Source organism: Somniosus microcephalus, chromosome 2 (genome assembly GCF_052327205.1).
Source record: "Somniosus microcephalus isolate GS21.2 chromosome 2, FLI_Smic_1.0, whole genome shotgun sequence".
NCBI classification, from domain to species: domain Eukaryota; kingdom Metazoa; phylum Chordata; class Chondrichthyes; order Squaliformes; family Somniosidae; genus Somniosus; species Somniosus microcephalus.
The window spans coordinates 61,702,896-61,715,034 of NC_140988.1; the positions used below are offsets into that span (position 1 = coordinate 61,702,896).

At 44.7% G+C, this 12,139-nt stretch overlaps 1 protein-coding gene across 9 annotated transcripts in view; it reads right to left on the minus strand.

Annotated features, from left to right (window-relative positions):
* Positions 1-6,441, minus strand: part of bltp1 (bridge-like lipid transfer protein family member 1) — a 567,108-nt gene extending 560,667 nt beyond the window's left edge. For all 9 annotated transcript variants that reach the window (XM_086009761.1, XM_086009749.1, XM_086009753.1 and 6 more), the window contains exons 1-2: positions 6,353-6,441; positions 3,877-3,997 (exon numbers count right to left, since the gene is read on the minus strand). The gene's annotated coding sequence lies outside the window, so the exon portion shown is untranslated. The remainder of the gene's footprint in view (positions 1-3,876; positions 3,998-6,352) is intronic.
* Between the last annotated feature and the right edge of the window lie 5,698 nt (positions 6,442-12,139).

Genomic DNA, 12,139 nt, shown 5'->3' on the forward strand with positions numbered 1-12,139 from the left:
TATCCAAGCTGCCACTGACCCACCTATTCCATGACCCTCAATTTTGTTAACCAGCCTTCTATGTGGTACTTTGTCAAACGCCTTCTGAAAATCCATGTAGACAACATCCATTGCATTCCCTTTATCAGTCATCTCTGTTACTTCATCAAAAAATTCAATTAGATTAGCCAAACACGATCTTCCTTTTACAAACCCATGTTGGCTCTCCTTGATTAGCTTAAACCTCTCCAAATGCCCGTTAATTTTTCCCTTGATTCTAAAACTTTACCCACCACTGATGCTAAACTGACCGGCCTGTAGTGCTAGGATTGTCCTTGCACCCTTTCTTGAACAATGGTGTCACATTTGCCACTTTCCAATCCTCAGGTACCTCACCCGCATCTAGAAAAGATTCTTGTCCTCTCTAAGCATACCCAGCCTTTCTAGTGCATCCTGTTTATCAATCTTCACCCCTTCCATTGTTTCTACCTTTTCCACTTCTACCGATATTTTGTCAGCATCCACCTCCTGAGTAAACACCGATACAAAGTACTCATCGAGTATTCTAGCTTTGCCCTGCACCTCTAAGCATATATCACCTTCTTTGTCTCTACTAGGCCCCACCCCGCCTCTTACTACCGGCTTACTGTTTACATGCCGGTAGAAGATTTTTGGGTTCCCTTTTATGTTAACCGCCATTCTACTCTCATATTCTCTCTTTGCCAATCTTATTTTCATCTTCACATCCCCTCTCAACTTATTGTATTTGGTCTGGTTCTCCCTTGAAGAATTCACCTGACATGCATCATACACCCTCTTTTTTTTGTTTCATCATCTTCGCTATCTCCCTCGTCATCCAAGGAGCCCTTGCTTTGATTCCCTTACCCTTCTCTCTTGTTGGAATGTACCTAGCCTGTACTTGGAACATTCTCTGACAATTTTGATTAAAACTAGAGTAATGACTCCAGGACTAAATTCTTCAGTTATGAAAAGGTAGTCTACAGAACAGTGATTTTCATTAGAGCAATGAAAATTAAAGGGGAGCACAATTTAATTCTTTAAAATGGAATACATAATGTAACAACAACTTGCATTTATATAAACCCTTAACATAGAAAAACATCCCAAGGCACTAACAAGTATGCAGGTTACTTAGCTTGGACTGCAAATGTAAAACAGAAGGAAGGAAAGTCGAGTAGTTGTTCAAAAGTTCCATTTTTATAGATGAAAATATCAATTTCTTTAGATGCTTTAGTAATATTGTCAATTTTATTGCTGTTCCATGCCTTCACAGAAAACAACAGTCTCAGCATGGTTTCCCAGTGCTGGGCAACTCCAGGGCAGCTCCATTTCATATGGAGCTCTTGCAGGACACAAGCCGGCACATCCCATTGTTAGAACAACCGATCAGGGTAAGACACCCTGTGCCAGCAATATAACTGATGTGATCACTCAGACGCCAAAGAAACGTATATCTTGGCTGAGATATTTCGGGGGGTCAGCAGGCGCGATCGGTGGGAAAGTGTTTTTTTCCCCCAGCAGGTCAGGAATCCGCTGTGAACCCGCCAACACGCACCTTTACCAAATGTCGGGTCTGTGAGCACTGAGCAGACCCGACCCGCAGCAGCGGGGGAGTCAATTTAAGTGATTAGTGGCTTGTTTACAGCCACTTAACAATGGTTTTAAACTGACCTTTTGAATTTGACAGCTCACCCACGGGTTTCACGCTGTTGCTAGGCCACGTCTGTGAAGCTAAGGTGAGAGGTCAGTGGCCATTGAATCAGCTGATGAGTTGACAGCTTCAAATGTCAGGTAAAAGCTCCCAGCTGATTGAGATATGTTCCCTCAGCCACAAGCTCTTCCTCACTGCATTTCCACAACAGATTTACCATGCTGCAAGTCTTTACACAAGTCTCCATCCAGTCTGACCTCATTACCTCTCTCACCGTTGACAGGTCACTTCTGTCATCTTTACTTCACCTGCCATCTATTCCATCAGCATGGGTGCCCTTTATACTCTCTCACCTTGGTCCTCAGAGTCCCACCACAATCAGCCCCAACAACACTCACTTTCTCTACAATCAACTGATGTTGCACAGGACAGAGGGCATCAGCACCCGACCACATTGCTGCCCGGGAGGCCAGGGATGGCCTCACCATGGACAGATTTACTTCACTTGACGCTGTACACCCTGGCTGCCACATGATGCGCCAGGTTTACACCACCCCACACCAACACCATAAAGCATCTCTACAATGCCCAAGCCATTCCTTTCACACTCATCACCATTACAGAGGATACCGTTATGTCTCACCATTCACTGCAACTGCAATTTCTCACCCATTATAAAAAGGAAGTACTTTGAACAAAAACTGTTCACTTTCCTTTCTATTTAAGCATAACATTAGCAAATCTCAATTGAGATAACAGATTTATTTCTGTTATAGAGCTGTAACTATGTGGCATAGACTCCCTCAAAAATAATTGAATGATATATTGCTTAAAAGTGCTACTCATTTTTAAATTAAAAGTAAGTTATCACTATGGAAATATGTTGAAGTAATGATCACTTGGTCACAATTTTCTCAGTTTTCAATAGCGTTTTTTGTCGATGGTGAACATATTAGCGAACTGAAGTATATATTGTACCACACCAGTGAGGAAATCTCATTTAATGAGCAACAATAGACAGTGAAACAAAGAAACATAATGTTCCAATGATAACTTTCACATGAATATCAACCACGTGGGAACAGTCTGTGCTTGCCTTTCCTATTTACCTTTAAAAGTTCTTCTTTTTCAGTTCTTAAAATTTTCCATGAATTTTACCGTTTTAAAAAGAAATAGAATCATAAAATGATACAGAAGGAGCCACAGTGGCCCATCGTGCCTGAACTGGCTCTTTGGTAGAGCTATCCAATTAGTCCCACTCCCCAGTTCTTTTCCCATAGCCCTGTATTTTTTTTCCCCCTTCAGGTATTTATCCAATTCTGTTTTGAATGTCACTATTGAATCTGCTTCCACCATCCTTTCAGGCAGTGCATTCCAGATTCACAACAACTCACTGTGCAAAAAATGTTTCTTCATCTCGCCTCTGGTTCTTTAGCCAATCACCTTAAATCCGAGTCCTCTGGTTATCGACCCTTCTGCCACTGGAAATAGTTTTTTCCTTAGTTACTCTATCAAAGCTATTCTTGATTTTGAACACCTCTATCAAATCTCCCCTTAACCTCCTCTGCTTGAAGGAGAACAACTCCAGCTTCTCCAGTCTCTCCACATAACTGCAGTCCCTCATCCCGGGTACCATTCTAGTAAACCTCTTCTGCACCCTCTCTAAGACACTGACATTGTTCCTAAAGTGTGGTGCCCAGAACTGAACACAATACTCCAGCTGAGGCCTAACCAGTGTTTTATAAGGTTTAGCATAACTTCCTTTCTTTTGTACTCTATTCCCTTATTAATAACAACAAGGATCCCACATCTTTTTTTAAACAGCCTTCTCAACTTGTCCTGCCACCTTCAAAGATTTATGTACACACACACCCAGGTCTCTCTGTTCCTGCACCCCCTTTAAAATTGTACCATTTAGTTTCTGTTGCCTCTCTTCATTCTTCCCACCAAAATGTATCACTTCGCACTTTTCTGTGTTAAATTTCATCTGCCATGTATCTGCCCATTTCACCAGTCTGTCCACATCCTCCTCAAGTATGTTACTACCCTCCTCACTGTTTACTACAATAAATCCACACTGTTGGCGAAGAGGCTAATTCAATTGCAGAAAATTTCAGCAAAAACTTTTACACACTTAACAGTTACATAGAAAGAGTAGAACTAAATTAGAAGTTTTTTTTTTAAAGATCGCATCTAACAAAATAAATTTAACTCAAATCACTTACCGTATATTAACTTGACAAGTCCCTTGTATGCAGATTCCGCAGCATCAATAGGGTCTGGAAGGATATCTGCACAATGATTGCGAAAATTCTTGACAAACATCCTCCACTTAAACCATGAAATCTAAATATAATAGATTTAAAACAAAGGTTTCTCCACAGCACTCAAAATCCAGCAAAATGCATTTTTAATTCAGTTTCACGTTATTAAATATAAATTCAGTTATACTGAGGCTTTCAAAATTGAATTACGAAGATCCAGCAGTAAAACTTCAAAATAATTCAGCTAAATAATTCCAGACTCTGGGGGGAAACTATTCTTGCTCAAAATCTAGTCATCTTAAATTATAAACAAAGTTTGTAAACATTAATACAATATAATTCTATTCAATTAAGGTGTCAGCCAGAAAGTTGTGGGCTTAAGCCACACTCTAGAGACTGGAGCACATAATCTTGGCTGACACTTCTGTGCAGTACTGAGGGAGTGTTGCACTGGCGGAGGTGCCATCTTTCAGATAAGACTGAGGCCCCATCTGCTCTCTCAGGTGAATGTAAAAGATCCCACGGCACTATTCAAAGTTTCTCCCAGTGGCCTGGTTATCCCCCAACCAACACCTAAAACAGATGTTCTGGTCATCTATTTCATTTCTGTTTGCAGGAGCTTGTTGTGCACAAATTGGCTGCCGCGTTGCCTACATTACAACAGTGGCTATACTTCAAAAGTACTTCATAAGTTGTTCATTGCTTTGGGCCATCCTGATATCATAAAAGACAAAATATAAATGCAAGTCTTCCTCTCTCTTTCTTTATTTCAACTCCTCTTTTGTAAATTATGCCCCAGTGCTTGCTAAGAAATGCACATCAGCAAAAATCTTTGTAATATATCCTATAGCTTTCACAACATACAGGTCAATGTTACCATAAGCTTACTCATAAACCATTCTTTTATTTATAAACTAAGTAGCTAGACTGGTATTTGCACTAAACAAAAGGTAATTTTTAAATGATCATCCTAAAAAAGTTGTCAGAATATTTGCCACAAAAAACGCTGAGGTTAAGGCAAATCGTTTGCGCAGCGTAAAAGGAACTTTGTCCTGCCATAGGGTACAAAAAGTTTAATTTCCTGGCACTGACATCCTTCACCTCATTCAGCATAACATTAATCAAATTATTTAAGTTAAGAAAAAAAAAAGTTACAATTTTGTCCCACACAATTCTGATCAACCAAAAAGGCCAAAGCTGCTAATCAACAATATGTATATTTTAGCCCTCATTCTCTAGCTTTGATTGCTTTTGCTGCACAAGGGGCACCATTATTTGCCCCATAACAAACCAGTTATAAATCTTGAATAATAATTTGTCCCACACAGTGTATGTTCCTGATAATGGGCAACTCAGCATTGGTTGCCAGGCCAGTCCAAAGTCAAAGGCTGTTAAAATAAATTCTATTGTTCTATGACACAAGGCTGCTCCCTCTCTTCAGTGACAGAACAGAACGGCTTAGTGGCAAAGAGACCCAACATGGCAGGAAGCTTTCTTTAAAACGATATGGAATATATTTAAGAATTCCTATTTGAATCAGAAACAACCAATAAAATATTCTGGTTAAAATTCTGAAAATGTCTATGAAATAAGCAGGGGGGGGGGCGGCCAAATCTACTAGAAAAATAAATCTTCAAATAAAATACCGTGCTACTTTCAGAGAATTTCAGCTTCCTGTACATATGAATGCTAATTATTGAGGACCTGGCACACAACCTATGTAATTAAGTACAGATCTAAAAGCCTGCCACTTTTAGATCTGTACTGTCTTTGATAATTGATAAGTGAAATGACACAGAAAATATAAACGTTATGAATGGTTTAATTAAATAGGTTATAAAATCAAAAATTAACATTTTAGGTGAAAACTGCAAGACTGCAACGCCAGATAATCAAATCTTGTTAGAACGAATTTTCGGTGCACCATTAATAGCAACAATTTTCAAACCCCCATAAAAACGATTTTGTTGTTAAAACAATCTAAATTTATCCAAGAATGGCAAAAAAATATATATACATATTTTAGCATGGATGGGGGAGGGCAATCAACTCAGCCGCAAAGGAACACATCCTCTTGTGGGCCAGCTGCGGCTTCCGGTGCTACGCATGCGCGTGTCAGGAGGCGCAATGCCTGCCGGGAGTTGTAGTCCGTCTGAATTGTTTTTAACATTCGCTGCTTCGAGTTCAGCTCACTGCATTCCACCCACCGTCTGCCTTGCGGGCACGGGGTCGTGCCTGTACCCATCTCTGGTTTTTTTTTAAAAAATGAAAGGGTCGGTGTGATATTAAACGGGTTTATCATTCCGGCCTCTTGCTTCAACATTGCCTTCTCCCTCCAGTGCGAAACACCTCCCATTAGCGCTTTAGCAAAGGACTGCACCCCACCCGGCTAACGCTCTCTGCCCAGTGTCCCGCTCACCCGGGGTTATCTCCTTACCGTTCTTTCCTGGACCAGCGGGCGCCGGCTCTCCCGCAACCATACCAGACCGGACCTGGGCTTTCCTGCAACTCGCGCGATGCGGCGCGGAGCACCTGATCTCGCGAGATGGGCGGTGATCGGGGCGCGAGGGGCAGTCAGCATTGCCTCAACATCAACAGGCTCAGAGGTACTGTGCCCACGGTGGCGGGAAGGGGAGGGGGACATGGGATTGATTGGGGGAATGGGATGGGGGGAGTGGGATGGGATGGGGGGAGAGAGATGGGATGAGAGAGATGGGATGGGGGCAGAGAGATGGGATGGGGGAGAGGGATGGGATGGGGGGAGAGAGATGGGAGGGGGGAGAGAGATGAGATGGGGGAGAGAGAGATGGGATGGGGGGGAGAGAGAGATGGGATGGGGGGGGAGAGAGAGATGGGATGGGGGGGGAGAGAGAGATGGGATGGGGGGGGAGAGAGATGGGATGGGGGGGGGGGAGAGAGATGGGATGGGGGGGGGAGAGAGATGGGATGGGGGGGGGGAGAGAGATGGGATGGGGGGGGGAGAGAGAGATGGGATGGGGGGGGGAGAGGGATGGGATGGGGGGGGAGAGGGATGGGATGGGGGGGAGAGGGATGGGGGGGAGAGAGATGGGGGGGAGAGAGATGGGATGGGGGGTGTAGTGTATGTAACCGTTCCACCTTTAAGAGAACTATTTTAAGGGTTGCACTACTTTATCTTGGCTGCTGTATACTGTAATACCAGTGGTGACCACACCGGTATATAAGTGCTGTGTAATGATTTATTGGGCAGTTCCGCCCTGCCCTTCGACTAGTAAAGACCTGTTAAATTTTACTCTTGTGGTCTGTGTAGTAATTCTCAATATAACACACAGACTTAACAGTGGCGACGAGTACGATCTTACCCTGCGGCAGAGATACATCCAAGGCAGTTTAACGGGCGTCAAGAGGAGGCATCCGCCCTCATCATTCTGCTGAGAAAAGACTCGGGTCTGCAGAGCAAAGGAAGAATTCTGACACGAAGCCTTCCATCAGCAATAGGCAGTGATCATCCCTTCTATCACGGTGGTGGGTAAGCCGATCAGCGACGAGCAGCAAGTCGGCCACGTTGGCGTGAAGTAGGGGAGAAAAAAAACGGAGGATATAAGGGCGGAGAACTCGACCACGGCCGGGGAAAAGAGCCGGACAGAAGTCGGGGCCAGAGGCGCTGAGACTGGGGCCAGCGTAAGGCACGGGAGCCGCGGTGCATGCAAACGCAGCCGGTGTAAAAGACCGGGCTGCAAGCGGGCTGGGAGACGCAACAGCGTCGAGAGAGAGCTCGACCGCGACCGGTGAAAAAGGCCGGGTAGCTACCGAGGCCGCAAGGCGCAGCGACCGGGTCAGCGTAAGGCGCGGGAGAAATTTTTTTTTTAAAAACCGCGGAGAACTCAGCCGCAGCCGGGGGGAAAGGACCGGACTGCAAGAGGGGCTGGGAGGCACGATTTGAAAACCGCTGGGGAGGGCGAACGCAGCAATACGGCAATCGCCATTACAGCCAGCCGGGGAGAAAGGCAAACGCGGGAAGCCGCCATTTTCGTAGGCGGGGGAAGAAGACAAGCGCGGGAAGCCGCCATTTTCAAAAAAAAAGAAAAGAAAAATTTCCTTTTGTTTCTCAAGAAGATTGCGAGGATGCCTAAGCGTGGTAACATCAACGATTTCGATCCCGATGTTGAAGATTGGGCCACGTATGTAGAACGCATAGAGATATATTGTAAGGCAAATAAAATATCAGATGAAGATAAAGCACTAACCTTACTAAACTCAATGGGTGCGAAGACATACGGGCTATTGAAGCATCTTCTATCACCAGCTAAACCGGCGGATCAGACTTTCGCTAAAATTGTTGCTGTCCTGAAAAATCATTTGAACCCCACACCGCTGATGTTAGCGGAACGATCTAAATTTTATGCGAGAACGCAACTGACAGAGGAAAGCAACGCGGAGTATTTAATTGAACTGCGTAAGCTAGCGAAATACTGTCAGTTTGGGGAAAGTCTGACAGAGGCACTGAGAGACAAATTCGTGTGTGGATTGTCGAAAGAAGGAACACAAAAGCGGCTGCTGGAAGAGAATGATCTTACACTCGATAAGGCTGTCACTATTGCAGCATCGCACAAAGCCGCAGCGAGAGGTACTGCGGAAATGCAGCTGAAGGCAGCGGTACTCAGCGTAGATCAAATGGCTTTGGGTACAACGAAATGTTATCGTTGTGGAAAGACGACACACGATCAGAACCAATGCTGGTTTAAAAACCAGGAATGTAGAAAATGTGGCAAGCTTGGTCACATAGCTAAAGTATGCCGGTCAGGAAAGAAGACCAGCAACAAAAAGCCACCGCAGAAAAAGTGCAGAAAGGTACATAAGGTGGCTGAGAAGAGTTCGGATGAACAGAATTCGGATTCAGACTCCAACAGCAAGGAACTGGGTAGTCTTGAGAATTCACAATGTGAGTAAGGAAGCTGACCGACAAACTATCTGGGTCACACTGCAGATAGCAGGAGTCCAAGTGAAGATGGAATTGGACACCGGATCGGCGTTGACGGTCATGAATAAGCAAGATTACAAAAGGTTATTCACACATATTCCCCTACGGGATACGGAGATAGTATTGCAGACATACACGGGGCAAAAAGTATACCCCATCGGAAAGATAAAAGTCAAGCTGATACTGAGGATATAGAATGCAAAAAATGGTAACAACTCGCTTCGCATAGCCAAGGACCCTGTCAATCTAAAATGGAGGATCCTGTCAGCATAAAATGGTGGTGAAATGTCGACATCGCAGAGTCACTTGCATATTGTGAGAAATTATCATGTTAACTCAAGAAACTGTGAAGGCAGCAGGAAGTAAAATAAAAGAAGCTAAATTGATCTGTGGCTGCTAATATGGCTGGCACCCACGATGTCACACCTTGCTGGTGGAAACAGTGTAGGGCGGAGTGCAGAGGTTATACAGACAATAGGCGATCAGAAAACACATTACCATAATGATTAGGTGATCGTGAAACCATTACCAGCATATTTACTTAACTATAAACCATTCAGTGAAATGTGACTTCTTTGTTTCATACTGCCAGGCCAGGAAATCAAATTAAATGTATACGTGTACAGCTCGGGATTGGTGCAGACTGTACGATGTGTTAATGTCTTCTCAAATGCAAGTATAATAATGTGGCACACTGTATGAAAGATTGCTTGCTCTGGTTTAACCTGTCGGGACTCTTCTGGAGTCAGGACTGCTGTATCAGAGTAAGTCTCCCGGGATGACGGAATAAAAACTGTTGAACTCCACCAGTATTCGACTCAGTGTTTGTACTGAACCAGATTGAGGACCAAAAGAATCCGTTTCAACAATACACAAGGGCAAAGAACACCAAGGAATGGACTTATATGTACTACCTGAGGGAGGTCCACCACTTCTGGGACGGGAGTGGATCAGGAAAATAAATATGGACTGGCACTCCCTAAAAGCAATGACGGTAGATTCCGGAAAAAAAAATGTCAAACCTGAACGATTGTCCAGAATATTGGATGAGGCTAAAGAGGTGTTCCAACAGGGACTGGGAACACTAAGAGGAATTAAGGCAAAAATCAAGATTGCAGAACATGCAAACCCAAAGTTTTTCAAAGCCAGACCGGTGCCTTATGCGATACGACCTGCTGTGGAAGCTGAACTGGAAGGGCTAGAACGTGCAGGAGTACTGTCTAAGGTGGACTGGAGTGAGTGGGCCACGCCCATTGTTCCCGTCATGAAGCGTTCATCGAGTAACAAGCCAGGGGAACCGGGGAAGGTCCGCATCTGTGGAGACTTCAAGATCACAGTTAATCCGGTGCTTCACACGGTGCAATATCCGCTCCCGCGGATTGAGGATATCTTTGCTTCATTGTCTGGCGGGAAACACTTCACCAAGATAGACCTGGCGCAAGCGTACTTACAGATGGAAGTTGAGGAAGAGTCGCACCAGTATCTCTCAATCAACACGCACAGAGGCTTGTATCGATATAATAGACTGGTTTTTGGATTGGCTTCGGCTCCAGCAATTTGGCAGAGGGCCATGGAGCAGGTATTACAGGGAATTCCAAACACTCAATGTTACTTGGACGATATCCTGATTACAGGAGATGACGATGAGGAACACCTTGCAAATTTGAAACTGGTGCTCACCAGATTGAAGGAATATGGACTTCGAGTTAATCGCCAGAAATGTGAGTTCTTTCAGAAACGGATCTCGTACTGTGGTCATGTCATTGACCAGGAGGGGCTGCACAAGTCACCTGACAAGATCGAAGCTGTTGTGAAGGCTCCCGCTCCGGAAAATGTATCCCAGTTGAGGTCGTTCCTAGGGTTGATTAACTATTACCATAAGTTTCTGCCAAATCTATCCACGGTGCTGCACCCGCTGAATGCTCTTTTGCAGAAAGAAGTACCATGGAAGTGGAGCGAGGACTGTAAGAAGGCCTTTCACAAAAGCAATACATTGATCACCTCAGAGGAAGTGTTGGCTCATTTCAACCCTACGCTACCTATTCGTTTAGCTTGTGATGCTTCTCCTTATGGTATTGGAGCAGTACTCTCACACAAGTTGCCAAACGGCTTGGAAAGGCCAGTCGCATTTGCATCCAGATCATTGACCTCCGCTGAGCGCAACTATGCTCAGATAGATAGGGAGGCTCTCAGCCTTGTGTGGGGAGTAAAGAAGTTTAATCATTACCTGCAGGGCCAGAAGTTTACACTGCTGACAGACCACCAGCCGTTGGTATCCATATTCAACCCTAAAAAGGGCGTTTCCATTATGACAGCGCAAAGGCTACAGAGGTGGTCCCTTTTCCTAGGGGCACACCAATATGACATAGAATACAAAGGATCAAAACAGCATGGGAATGCTGACGGTTTATCGCGCCTACCGTTGCCAACGGTAGAAGAGGCGCCTACAGTGGACCCAGTGGAGGTGTTCCACTCAACCATAGTGGAATGTCTACCAGTAACAAATTCTACCATCGAAAAGGAAACGAGAAATGACCCGACTCTCTGACGAGTCTACGATTTAACGGTGAAGGGATGGCCAGCACATGGCGAACCACTGTTGCCAGCATTCTCACAAAGAAGAGAGCAGCTGTCAGTGTGCCGAGGAACTTTGATGTGTGGATCCAGAGTGGTGATTCCACCCAAACTCCAGCATAAAGTGCTAAAGGAGCTTCACGAGGGGCATCTGGGTGGAGTGAAAATGAAGAACCTAGCCAGAGCGTTTGTGTGGTGGCCAGGTATCGATGGAGACATCGAAGAAATGACCAAGAGCTGTCTAGGATGCCAGAAGGTCCAAAACGCCCCACCACAAGCCCCTCTACATCCATGGGAGTGGCCCTCATCTCCATGGCAAAGGGTACATATCGACTTTGCTGGTCCATTTATGGACTCAATGTTCTTAATCGCGGTGGATGCACACTCCAAGTGGCCGGAGGTAATAAAGATGTCCTCCACCACCACGGAAAAAACCATCACAGTATTAAGGACTATATTTGCCAGGAATGGGCTGCCAGAACAGATCTGTTCTGACAATGGACCGCAATTTGTGTCCGAAGAATTCAGGAAGTTCTTAAAAAACAATGGGGTTAAGCACTACACGTCCGCCCCATATCATCCCGCCACCAATGGATTAGCTGAAAGGTTTGTCCAGACCTTCAAGAAGGCCATAAAGGCCATGGGTAATGAAGACATAAATCTACAACATAAGGTAGATAACTTCTTGTT